The 13,952-nt window shown below is 38.9% G+C and overlaps 1 protein-coding gene across 1 annotated transcript in view; it reads left to right on the top strand.

The window, feature by feature from the left end:
- The window catches only part of TPK1 (thiamin pyrophosphokinase 1), a 306,848-nt gene that overhangs the window by 111,163 nt on the left and 181,733 nt on the right, over positions 1 to 13,952 (top strand). The window lies entirely within an intron of this gene.

Here is a 13,952-nt window from a genome sequence, read left to right as displayed (position 1 = left end):
GGAAAACTTTTGTAGGAAGGAAGCAGGGAGGGGGAGGCAGGGGAGGATAGAAGGAAAGAAGGGAAAAAGAAAAAGAAAAGAAAGAGAAAAAAAGGAAGCATAAATCTAGGTGAGGAAACAAGGTACCAAGGTTATAAAGTGTAGGCTGTTGTGATGGAAATTCTGGGGCCAGCAGTGAATGCAGATCTGTGCACACCCCATCTACCCACCAGCTGATCAGCCTTTCCATCAGCAAATGAAGACTGCTCCCAAGTCAGTGTTTGATATTCATGCTCAATTACTTTAACAATGGCATGTTTCTATTCATTCCCCGCAGTCTCACTTCTCATTAACACCATACCTCAACCTCCTTGGGATGGAAAGCCCTCAGCCTTGCTTACAATGCAGAGTTTTGCAAATTCATAGACATTAATCATATTTTCGGGAGCAGAAGAAACAGCAGGAGAGGCAGGGACAAACAGACTCAGAAACCAGCTGAAGATCTGGCCAGATGTGACGGTTCTCTCCCTCTCTTGAATGCTGCCAGCTTGCCAAGACTACAAGTTTCAATCTGACAGGATGAGGAAATAGCAGGAAAGAATGGGAAGCCAGCTTTTTTGTTTCTGAATGGCTCGGGGGTGAAGGAAAATTTTGAGTTAATACCTTTAGATGAATTTCCCTTATATTTCCTGCTTCACTCTTGATTTTAACCTCCAAAGCTAACTTCTATTTGTTAAGGTTTTGTTTGAAAAATAAGATTAACTGAATCTTCTGATTTCTACGTTGCGTGCTTCTAAGTTGATGTAGTACAATCTAGGTTAGTTTTTTTTTCATGTATCAATGAGAACTCACTGCTTTTGAACTCTTTGGATCTGTTCTTAGAGGGCATCAGTGATGTCTTGTATAAGCTAATGTGCCCTGTAGAGCACATGGCGAATGTTTGGCTGCAGTTTTAATAACGATGGTAATGACAACAAGTTAATGCAGCATTACACACAATTCATATAAGCCATTATCTCCACCTGAAGCAGTCTTTAAGCTGCTCTGTTACAAATGAAAGGAGGTTATTTCCACTGAAAGTGGAAAATACACTTTTTTTCCTATCTGGTTTGGATCATCAATGAAGCTGAAACTGAGGCTCTATTGAAGAAAGTAAAATAAGGAAGAAATTTAAAATGCTAAAGTTTTGTTAAAATCATAAAGTCGATTCGTAGCCAACATTGGATTATACGACTTTTTCCCCCCAACAGATACATCATTGACTTATGTTTTTCTGGAACGACACAAGATGGGGAGGGGTCTGGACAAATTGGAATTTATTTCACTTTCTTACCATCACTCACTGTTTAACCCTCTTGAATTTGGCTTCTTCCAACACTACTCAAGGTACCTCTTACTCTTATTATAGGAAAAATCCAGGTCTGTATGACTATACGCGACTTTTACTTGGTTTGCCTGCTTAATTTCTGAAAATGCTGAAATACCAAGTAGTTGGTTTGTCAGCTTTTAAAAAGAATATACCCTAGTTCTTGCCATCTGTATTTGTTAGTTATTACTTTGTAACAAATTGTCCTAAAATTTAGCAGCTTAAAACAGCAAACAGTTCTTCTCTTGCACAGGGACTCCGGGTAAGAAATACGGGAGTCACTTAATAGAGTGGTAGTGGCTCAAGGTTTCTCATGAGGTTATAATGTAGCCTGGTTATTCCATCATCTCAAGGCACACCTAGGGCTACAGAAATTTCTTCCGAGATTATTCCTGTGGTTCTTGGTTGGTTTTACTGGCTGTTACTTCTTACTGGCTCTTGGTTGGAGACATCAGTTCCTGGCCATTGGGCTGCTCACAGCATGGCAGGCTGCTTTCCAGGGAAAGAGGGAGGGAAAAGAAAACATGTATGCAAGAGAGCCAGCCCAAGACAGAAATAGTGGTCCTTTTTTTGTGTGTGTGGTACACGGTCCTCTCACTGTTGTGGCCTCTCCCGTTGCAGAGCACAGGCTCCGGACGCGCAGGCCCAGCGGCCATGGCTCACGGGCCCAGCCACTCCACGGCATGTGGGATCTTCCCGGACCGGGGCACGGACCCGTGTCCCCTGCATCGGCAGGCGGACTCTCAACCACTGCGCCACCAGCAAAGCCCAATAGTGGTCTTTTTTATAACCTAATTTCATGAGTGATATATCACCTTATTATCTCTTCTGCCAGTTGTGATTAGTCACAAAGACCAACCCTGGTACAGTGTGGGATCAGGCTACACAAGGGTGTCAGTATCAGGAGGCAGGGATCATTGGCAGCCATGTGGCGGCTGACTACCAAGCTGTCTGACCTGGTACTGATGAAACTGCATTGTTAGGCAATGAGAAAGATGTTTTAATATCATCATAATGCGTTCTTGGTCTTTAACTAGTAATACGTAAGAGGAAAGAAGAAAACATAGCCATAAGCGATTTTTCTTCAGTTAGGTCTCTGTATGCATAACCTGCTTCAAGTTAGGTTACGTACCAACCACCTAATCACGTCTTAATGTCTACAGCCCTTAGTTATTTATTCCTTTGGGTTTTGGACAAGAAGGGGGACAAGCTCTGGTCTACCGCTTAATTTCATATGGCCCACAGGATATGAACCAAGATATACAATTTATACCTCTTGTTAGTTAACGTGCAGCAGTTTGAAAACTGCATATTTTATTTTTATTTTATTTTATTTTATTATTTATTTATTTTTTCGGTACGCGGGCCTCTCACTGTTGTGGCCTCTCCCGTTGCGGAGCACAGGCTCCGGACGCTCAGGCTCCACAGCCATGGCTCACGGGCCCAGCCGCTCCGTGGCATGTGGGATCGTCCCGGACCGGGGCACGAACCCGTGTCCCCTACGTCGGCAGGCGGACTCTCAACCACTGCGCCACCAGGGAAGCCCCAAAACTGCATATTTTAGAGAGCAATGATGTACCATTGGATTCATCCAAAGACATAATTTGAAATTTCAGTTGAAGGACAGTGTGACTTGTAACTATCAATGTATTTTTCCATGCTGATAGCTCCATGTAACCTGTTTTAATATTAAACATATAGACACAATAAACACTGATTATATGTAGTTATAGTCCAACTACTTGTGATCCACTTCCTTGATGCATATGGTATGCCATTCTTTTTTATTTTAACAAGAAATAGTTTATTTTATGACTTTCATACATTGACTTAATTTTTAAAATATTTAATATTTTCAGTGTTATTTATTCTTAACTTATAAGAGTATAAGTTGGAGTATAATTGCTTTACAATGGTGTGTTAGTTTCTGCCTTATAACAAAGTGAATCAGCTATACATATACATATATCCCCATATCTCTTCCCTCTTGCACCTTGCTCCCACCCTCCCTATCCACCCCTCTAGGTGGTCACAAAGCACCGAGCTGATCTCCCTGTGCTATGTGGCTGCTTCCCACTAGCTATCTGTTTTACATTTGGTAATGTATATATGTCCATGCCACTCTGTCACTTCGTCCCAGCTTACCCTTCCCCCTCCCCGTGTCCTCAAGTCCATTCTCTATGTCTGTGTCTTTATTCCTGTCCTATCCCTAGGTTCTTCAGAACCTTTTTTTCTTTTTTTAGATTCCATATATGTGTGTTAGCATATGGTGTTTGTTTTTCTCTTTCTGACTTCACTCTGTATGACAGACTCTAGGTCCATCCACCTCACTACAAATAACTCAGTTTCGTTTCTATTTATGGCTGAGTAATATTCTATTGTTATATATGTGCCACATCTTCTTTATCCATTCATCCGATGATGGACACTTAGGTTGCTTCCATGTCCTGGCTGTTGTAAATAGAGCTGCAATGAACATAGTGGTACATGACTCTTTTTGAATTATGGTTTTCTCAGGGTATATGCCCAGTAGTAGGATTGCTGGGTCATATGGCAGTTCTATTTTTAGTTTTTTAAGGAACCTCCATACTGTTCTCCATAGTGGCTGTATCACTCTACATTCCCAACAGTGTAGGAGGGTTCCCTTTTCTCCACCCCCTCTCCAGCATTTACTGTTTGTAGATTTTTTGTTGATGGCCATTCTGACCAGTGTGAGGTGATACCTCATTGTAGTTTTGATTTGCATTTCTCTAATGATTAGTGATGTTGAGCATCCTTTCACATGTTCGTTGGCAGTCTGTATATCTTCTTTGGAGAAATGTCTATTTAGGTCTTTGGCCTACTTTTGGATTGGGGTATTTTCTTTTTTTGATATTGAGCTGCCTGAGGTGCTTGTAAACTTTGGAGATTAATCCTTTGTCCTTTTGGGCATTAATCTCCTTTTAACCTTTTGGAGATTAATCGTTTGCAAATATTTTCTCTCATCCTGAGGGTTGTGTTTTCGTCTTGTTTATGTTTTCCTTTGCTGTGCAAAAGCTTTTAAGTTTCATAGATCCCATTTGTTTATTTTTGTTTTTATTTCCATTTCTCTAGGAGGTGGGTCAAAAAGAATCTTGCTGTGATTTATGTCATAGAGTGTTCTGCCTATGTTTTCCTCTAAGAGTTTTATAGTGTCTGGCCTTACATTAAGGTCTTTAATCCATGTTGAGTTTATTTTTGAGTATGGTGTTAGGGCGTGTTCTCATTTCATTCTTTTACATGTAGCTGTCCAGTTTTCCCAGCACCACTTCTTGAAGAGGCTGTCTTTTCTCCATTGTATATTTTTGCCTCCTTTGTCATAGATTAGGTGACCATAGGTGCATGGGTTTATCTCTGGTCTTTCTATCCTGTTCCATTGATATATATTTCTGTTTTTGTGCCAGTACCATACTGTCTTGATGACTGTAGCTTTGTAGTACAGTCTGAAGTCTGGGAGCCTGATTCCTCCAGCTCTGTTTTTCTTCCTCAAGATTCCTTTGGCTGTTCGGGGTCTTTTGTGTTTCCATACAGACTGTGAAATTTTTTGTTCTAGTTGTGTGGCAAATGCCACTGGTAGTTTGATAGGGATTGCATTGAATTTGTAGATTGCTTTGGGTAGTAGAGTCATTTTCACAATGTTGATTCTTCCAATCCAAGAACATGGTCTGTCTCTCCATCTGTTTGTATCATCTTTAATTTCTTTCATCAGTGTCTTATAGTTTTCTGCATACAGGCCTTTTGTCTCCTTACGTAGGTTTATTCCTAGGTCTTTTATTCTTTTTGTTGCAGTGGTAAATGGGAGTGTTTCCTTAATTTCTCTTTCATATTTTTCATTAGTAGTGTATAAGAATACAAGAGATTTTTGTGCATTAATTTTGTATCCTGCAACTTTACCAAATTCATTGATTAGCTCTAGATGTTTTCTGGTTGCATCTTTAGGATTCTCTATGTATAGTATCATGTCATCTGCAAACAATGACAGCTTTACTTCTTCTTTTCCAGTTTGGATTCCTTTTATGTCTTTTTCTTCTCTGATTGCTGTGGCTAAAACTTCCAAAACTATGTTGAATAAGAGTGGTGAGCGTGGGCAACCTTGTCTTGTTCCTGATCTTAGTGGAAATGGTTTCAGTTTTTCACCATTGAGAATGATGTTGGCTGTGGGTTTGTCATATATGGCCTTTAGTATATTGAGGTAAGTTCCCTCTATGCCTACTTTCTGCAGGGTTTTTGTCATAAATGGGTGTTGAATTTTGTCAAACGCTTTTTCTACATCTATTGAGATGATCATATGGTTTTTCTCCTTCAATTTGTTACTGTGGTGTATCACATTGATTGATTTGCATATATTGAAGAATCCTTGCATTTCTGGGATAAACCCCACTTGATCATGGTGTATGATCCTTTTAATATGCTGTTGGATTCTGTTTGCTAGTATTTTGTTGAGGATTTTTGCATCTATGTTCTTCAGTGATATTGGCCTGTAGTTTTCTTTCTTTGTGACATCGTTGTCTGGTTTTGGTATCAAGGTGATGGTGGCCTCGTAGAATGAGTTTGGGAGTGTTCCTCCCTCTGCTATATTTTGGAAGAGTTTGAGAAGGATAGGTGTTAGCTCTTCTCTAAATGTTTGATAGAATTCACGTGTGAAGCCATCTGGTCCTGTGCTTTTGTTTGTTGGAAGATTTTTAATCCCAGTCTCAGTTTCAGTGCTTGTGATTGGTCTGTTTATATTTCCTGTTTCTTCCTGGTTCAGTCTCAGAAGGTTGTGCTTTTCTAAGAATTTGTCCATTTCTTCCAGGTTGTCCATTTTATTGGTGGTATGCCATTCTTAATTTATTCCGTAAAGCCTCCTTTTCAGATAGCTTGTGACATCTTTGTGTTTCCCCTTTTGCCCATTTGTCTTAGTTCGTCTCTGCTTGGTTCACTAGTATTAACTCAGAATGAGGAATGTCTCTTACAGATTTTCTCCTTGATATTTTATTTTCACCCCTCCAGACAGCCACAAAGAACCGAGCCGGTTTCCCTGTGCCATGCGGCTGCTTCCCACTGGCTATCTACCTTACGTTTGTTAGTATATATATGTCCATGTCTCTCTCTCGCCCTAACACACCTCACCCTTCCCCCTCCCCATATCCTCAAGTCTGTTCTCCAGTAGGTCTCTGTCTTTATTCCTGTTTTACCCCTAGGTTCTTCATAACAATTTTTTTTTCTTAAATTCCATATATATGTGTTAGCATACGGTATTTGTCCTTCTCTTTCTGACTTACTTCACTCCGTATGACAGACTCTAGATCTATCCACCTCATTACAAATAGCTCAATTTCGTTTCTTTTTATGGCTGAGTAATATTCCATTGTATATATGTGCCACATCTTCTTTATCCATTCATCCGACGGCGGGCACTTAGGTTGTTTCCATCTCCGGGCTATTGTAAATAGAGCTGCAATGAACATTTTGGTACATGACTCTTTCTGAATTCTGGTTTCCTCAGGGTATATACCTAGATTCAAGGTTAAAATCACCTACTTCAGTCTTTTTAGTTATTCTGTCAGTCATGCCCACATGTGTTTCAGTTTCCTGAGACCTTTGAAGAAACTGTAATATCTCATGTAACTTCTGATATTCTGTTACTGTTGCATATAGTCTTTGGGGTTTCTCCTGGACATAGGAAGCAAGTTTTAAAGCATGTTTCCTTATGTTTAGGAGGTTAAGGAATTAGTTGCAGTATTTAATTAATGCCTTAGAAAGTCACCAAAAAACAGGTTTCTCCATAATTGTAGTTGTGTAGGATATAAGATAGCAATATGTTGTAAATATACTGATAAAAACGTAAAATAATTTAAAATATTATAAAAATTAAGCAGTGTTATTTAGCCCAATTTTATGATGTGGAAACTGAAGCTCATAAAGCTTAAATGACTTAAGGAAAACGGTAGAACTAGAGCAGCTAGAGACAGCTCTTGTATCAATGTTCATGTTTTCCATAAAAATTTTTTATTAAAACTGGGACTCAGTTACTACTACTGCTCTTAAACAGATTACATCTTTGGTCTGTTGGACAGGACAGTTGTTTTTTGCACAAGGTATTTAGCACCCCTGGGAATGAATGCCAGTATCACCAGCAATGTGATAATGGTCAGTGTGAGAACCAAACACTCTCCCTTCACATTTCCATCATGTCACTCCCTTTCACCCGCATTTCTGGGGTGGCAAGAGTAGAACTGCAGTAGTTGGGCCAGACCAAGAATGACCAAACAAACTGGTAAATTATTACATTATATAAAGTCTATTTATAGGACATGGAATTGAGCCAAGATACAACATTGAAGAACCAAGGTGATTTGGTAACAGAAAGATAGCAAGGGCAGGGGTAGGCTGTAAGTATAAGAACGTCGTCTTTGTGCTATGACAAAAGTGAGTCTTTTGGCATTCTGAAAACTGTTGCCATGGACACAAGGCCATGTTCTCGACAGGGTGGTGAAAACTACCCTTGTCATAAGTCAGGAATAGGCCCCTAGATCTTAGTTCTGATATTATCTTCTCTGTTAATTCTTCCAGATCCTGGAAGAACATGGTATGGTATCCTAACCATACTGTGGTCAAGAGTATTGGGACATGGTGTGGGCCCAAGACCCTGTTAGCCCTGCAGTTACAAAGATAAGACTTGGTTGAAGAGATACAGTGAACCCCAGTATAAATGATGACTGAGACTTGCAGTAATGTTGAGTTGTTGCTAGGCCACTGATTTTCTATTAGAGACATAACAAGATTATTCTAGGCCAGCTGGTAATTCTACAGCACTGTAAACTGCAGGAGTGGAGACAGAGATCCAGGCAGACTGTTGTCTCCTTATTCTTTCATTGTATCTTTCTCAGAATTGGGAAAGGTAAGATTTTTTTTATTTTTCGGAAATAACATGAATTATTAAAGAATATCTTTTATCAAATCAGTGTTTCTTGATGATATTTTCCTATTGTCATCTAACAGTGGCATGACCATACCCACATTTCTGCAGACTCAGTCAGTGGGCAAGGGTAGTCTGTCTAAACTTTTTAAAAATTTATTTATTTTATTTTTGGCTGTGTTGGGTCTTTGTTGTTGCACATGGGTTTTCTCTAGTTGCAGAGAGCAGGGATTACTCTTCATTGCGGTGCACGGGCTTCTCATTGTGGTAGCTTCTCTTGTGGAGCACGGGCTCTAGATTTGTGGGCTTCAGTAGCTGTGGCGCGCGAGCTTTGTTGCTCCATGGCATGTGGGATCTTCCTGGACCAGGGCTCGAACTAGTGTCTCCTGAATTGGCAGGCAGATTCTTAACCACTGCACCACCAGGGAAGCCCTGTCTAAACTTTTTTAACCTGTGCTCCTTTTGTTAAATATAAGATGCCGTAAATGTTATATCTAATAGCAGAAATTTTCTCACCATTTTACATCTCATCATAATGTCTGTTGCTTCTATAAATGTGTTTCAGTTGCATTTTAGGAGACTGAGTATTTGGGTTTGAATATATTTTTTCCCAGTCAAAATAATGGGAAACGGGCTTTTGGTTGACATTTGAATAGGATGTCTGATGTTTCTTAAATGGACTACTGATGTTAAGCAGGAAATGCTTGTGTTTTAATTCCAATTTAAAGACAAAGACACTGATTCTCAAATAGTGTGGGTGGGAGGTATAGGTAGGTACATTACTTAGGCAGAGATGTCAAATAACTTAATACTTAGTCTTGGCTCTCAGTAGTGTGCCTTTTAGTTTTTAAGTTTTTATAAATGAAGCGATAATGTTTTCATGAACTAACAATGCAGTTTATTTTTTGAGTTGTTTGTTTGCATATATGGATGTCTTACCAAGGCATACAAATTAAATTATGTTATATAGCCCTGGCTTTTTCATATATTTGTAATAATGGTCACATAATGTTGTACATGTGAGAGACCTCTCGAAATGCTAAAAGAACTATTTTAATGTAAAGTGTTAGTATTTTGTTTTACTCTATAAAGTTGTTAACTGAAAAGCTTTTTAATAACTATCCTCAGTAACATTGCTTTTAAAATGATTTCTAATCATTTTATTTCCGTAAGTGTACAATTTATGAACCTAGATTTGATTCATAATCAGAATTATAGTATCCTTGTGAGTTTGACAGTGCCTTGGGTTCAATTCTATTTAAATTTAACAGTCTCCACAGATGTTTTTAATCTTCAGTTAAAAACATCTGCCTAATATCATGTATCTTGTTATTTTCTCCTTTTAGCTGTGTCTCTTTCCCAGTTCCACCCAGCCACATGCCAACAACTTTTAGACATGGTAAAATTAATTAATTTAGAGAAAATGGCAAACAGGACTGTGAGAAATTGTAAAACATTAGCAAGTTTGACTCTTACGCTAGAGGAAATTGTATGAATATATAAAAGCTCAGCTCCATTTATTGGTATACTTTTTTAAGTGAAACACACACACACACACACACACACACACACACACACACACACACACACATCCCCTGAGAATAATAAATTCTTAGGCTTAAGCATCAAGACTAATTAACATATGCTGAGCTATAAAGGCCTTGTGAAGGGAATTATAGACAGGCAGTTTCCACTGACAGCTGAGTGACAGGTTCTTCACTTTGGTAGGCTTACCCTTCTAGCATCTCAGCAAGGGAATGATGAGACAGGCAGGGGACATTATGTGAAACTGTCTCTTGAATACACCTTCATTCTTAGGCTTGCCTCAATCATAGTCCTTTCAAATTGTCTATATTTTGCAAAGCCTGTCTTGTTTGAATTTGTGTAACAAACTTAAGGCATTTAAAAAGGGGGAGCCTATGCCCTTTAAATTTTTAAGCCCTCCCAAGTGCCTCACATGTGACTCCTGGGCCAGCCCAGCCTGTCTCTTCTCTAGCTCTGTGATCTCTGGGGCCTCTGTGACTGTTTCTCTTCCCTCATTCATCTGGATCATGGAACCCCCTACTCATCAGTCTTCCCCCACGGTTCCCCACCTGTAGCTGCTGGGTATTCCTTCCTTTGTTCTTTCCTTGCAGAGCTTGATCGAAACAATTTTATCATAATTTTCTTCCTTATCCCTATTAATATGTAATATGTGATCTCCTGCAACCTGAAGTCTCGGTCATTCCTTCTGGGATCCCTTAGGAATTAGTAGGTTCTCATGAAAGTTTATATGACTCAGGTGTCTAATCCTTCTTTTAGATACTTGGTATAAAAAAGATTTATACCAAGTGCCACATGATAACTTGGTATAAAAAAAGATTTCTGTGATCAAATGAGTTTGTGAAATTTGACATTCTCTCTGTCCCTCTTGGAAATTCACCATGCACAGTATCATTCTAAGTAAGTCTGCCAAAATTTTAATTTTGTTTACCTTAGTGTTATACTTCTCAAGTGAGTTTCACCATTGAAAAACTGCCCTTTACCCACTAACAGTTAAAGTAGTATATTGGTTTCCAACAGGCTAAAATGTATTTGGATGCTTATACGTTTGTTGTACTATTTCAGGTTTTCTCTACTTGTAAAAGTTGATGAGAGAAATAATCAATATAACCTTGAAAAGAGTAATGGCTGGCAATGACTTTAACATGCTCACAATATGGCAGACACTTTTATATGTACTTTCATTTATAAATTCATTTCATCCTTGCATCAAATCTTATTAGGTTGGAACTGTCACCTACATTTTACAGATGAGTATGGAAGCACAAAGAGGTTGAGTAACTTGCCCAAGCTTACACAACTAGGAAATGGTTTTAGGTAGGCTCCAGACAAGCATTCTGGGCCCCAGAATCCGGCCCCAGGATCCGTGCTCTTTTCTAGCCGTTATGCCACAATCCTCTAGTTCAAAGGAGGGAGTTTTCTCAAAGTTAAGTGAGGATCAGTTTCAATGCTGAGGAAATCCTGTGGCCTCCTTTTCTTTGTGAGCATTCAGTTTTCCTTTTCAGGTTCTGCTTAGTTCTGGGTAATTGAACAATAACCTCCACCACAGTTACCTTCAGCACTCCCACTCCTGCCCCACCACATCCTTGCTTTTCTGGGGAAAGTTGGCAGAGAGCGCTGATGGAGGCCAAGTCCATCCTTGGCATACTTGTAGTGGGTGTGAAGGAATGGCACCTGGACAAGCAGATCTCTGCATCCAGATACTTATAGGGATATTATAAAATAGAAGCTTATACAAGCATCCTAGTAGAGGAAGAGCTCTTTGTTTTGAGGGTTCCCAAGACCACATCCACGTTCTGTGATTAACTAGAGGACTCACGGGACTCGTCATATAGTCAACCTCTCACTTTAATAAATCACAGCTGTGAGTATAGGAAGCAGAATCAGCAAAGGGAAAAGGCACTTGGGGGAAAATTCTGGAGGAAATGAGTCACCAGTTGCAAGAGTCCTTTCCCAGTGGACTCAGGTAGGATGTGTGTGCTTAATCGAATTGTAACAAGTGTGATGTGTTGTCACCAGGGAAGCTCATTCGAGACCCAATGCCCAAAATTTTACTGGGGGCAAAAAGAAAGCAGGTGCTTAGCATAAACCACACTGTTTGTACAAATAATTTAGGCACAGTGAGCCACTATTGGGGAAAGTTGTTTATCAGTATAGGGAACTGTTTACCATTCAGGTCCTCCAGGTGTTAGTCCAAAGGCCAACCACACAAGCAGCCTTTATAAAAGCATTCTTGAGCCTGCTATGTTAAGTCTTTTGGACACCCTGTTCCACTGGGAACTCTGGCTCTGCTTTTAGGAAGGAAGCCATCATTTTGAGACCCTGTGCTGTTTTAAAATAACATTTGACTTCTGTTAATAGACGTGGTGGCTTTCTTGTTTCAAACGCTTAAAGTTTTCGTTCAATGCTGTGTTGAAAGGAAAGGTTATTTTACAACACCCAGGGCAGTGAAGATTATAGCAGATTAGAATGTCTCTTTATGTTTGGGATTGAATGGAGAATTGCTACAAGGTAAATTACATTTGTTCTCTTCTTTTATACACTGTCTAGAAAAACAGAGAACACTGGATTATATTAGGCAACTTGTTACTTAGAATTTTTAAGAGTTTAATCATGTGACATTCTTGCTGAAGAAATTGTTACTCGTCAGCTGTCATTTGATAATTTAAAGAAAACGTTTTAGTTTGGAAAGTAGAAATGTTTTTAGAAGTCTGGTAAATAAAACTGAAGTGCTAATCTACCACAGTATGCTTTATACAATAAAGAGGAGCGTGGGAAATGGTCACTTTGTGATAACATCTCTACAGAGTAAAAAAACAATTTTCATACCTGTGTCAAGGAACATAGATCATTTAGATTTCAATCGGCTTTATGTAACTATTCCCCTTCTCAGCAAATTTGAGAACAAGTCTGGGCTAATTTTAGATCTCTATCTTTGATTATTCAGAGTATAAGTCATTTTACTTTATGCCTGTGTGCTCTTAATCTGGCAGGCAGTTTCTTATTACAGAGTTCTGGTCAATTCAGTTGAATAAAAGATTATGGAACCTCATTATTAAAAGTGTAATGTATTCAGTTTTTTTAAGACTCTTGAGTATATCTCCCTAAATATTTTTAAATGTCTGCTAACATACAGGAAGAAAGGCTACTTCAGCAGTGGATGGGGGAAAATAAAGTGTGTGGGAGCTAGAATTTTAAGACCCCATAAAGCTCTTATTATCATTGCTTATTTAAAAAAAAAAGTTTCAATATTCTAATGTGATGGGATAATAAATTGTACATCTTTTCAGAGCCAACTTGGAAGGTGGTCTTTGACATCTTCTTGCCTCCTTTTCTTTACTCTTGATTGACACCTGTTTCCCCTCCCAGAAGTGTCCCTTTCTTTCATACTGTCTTTCAGCTCCTCAGTCCTCAGTTGGGTGAAGCACTTCCAGTCTCAACCCTGCTTCACACTCCAGAATTATCGTAACTTTCTTTTCCCTTCCTCTCCAGTGAAAGTCATCTTTTCCTTAATGAAATTGATCTGTTTGTGATTAAGAAGGAAGTACGGCAAGTAAGTTAATTCACAGTAAGAAATTCATGATGAATTATCTTTCCTACTGTTACTTATATTTTAAAAGAAGAAATTTTTTTTCACCCTCATATGCCAGTAGGAATATTCATATTTACAGCCTGCCTAGAAAGGCAGGAAACTCTGGCAACATCTACCAAGGGTTATAAAAAAAATGTTCTTATAATTTCCTCAGTAATTTCATTTTAAGAATTCAATTCTAAGAAAATAACCAGAAATAAACACTTCTGTACAGAGATATTGATCAGAACGATCAATATGTTTAATAGCCAAAAAAGGTGAATTATGTCATGAATATAAATGATAAATATAGTGACAGTATAATGAGTTGGGAAAGCAGAAAAAAGGGATGAGAAGGATAGCTAAGTACTCACTGCCCATTTCAGATGTCTGTGGGTGCTCTGAGGGTCCCAAGCCTTGGGCTACAACGGAATCAGCATGGAGTCAGGCAGGGGTCACGTCTGTCTAAACGCTAAAGGATTTTCAGGTATTTAAAACGGGAGAAAAGCAACTAAATAAAGGTTCAGTATAAATTATAAAGGTGTTTTTCTGCTTAAACCTTCCAAAATACCCAA

Source organism: Lipotes vexillifer, unplaced genomic scaffold, assembly GCF_000442215.2.
Source record: "Lipotes vexillifer unplaced genomic scaffold, Lipotes_vexillifer_v1.1 scaffold71, whole genome shotgun sequence".
NCBI classification, from domain to species: domain Eukaryota; kingdom Metazoa; phylum Chordata; class Mammalia; order Artiodactyla; family Lipotidae; genus Lipotes; species Lipotes vexillifer.
This window is presented reverse-complemented; position numbering and strand designations above follow the sequence as displayed.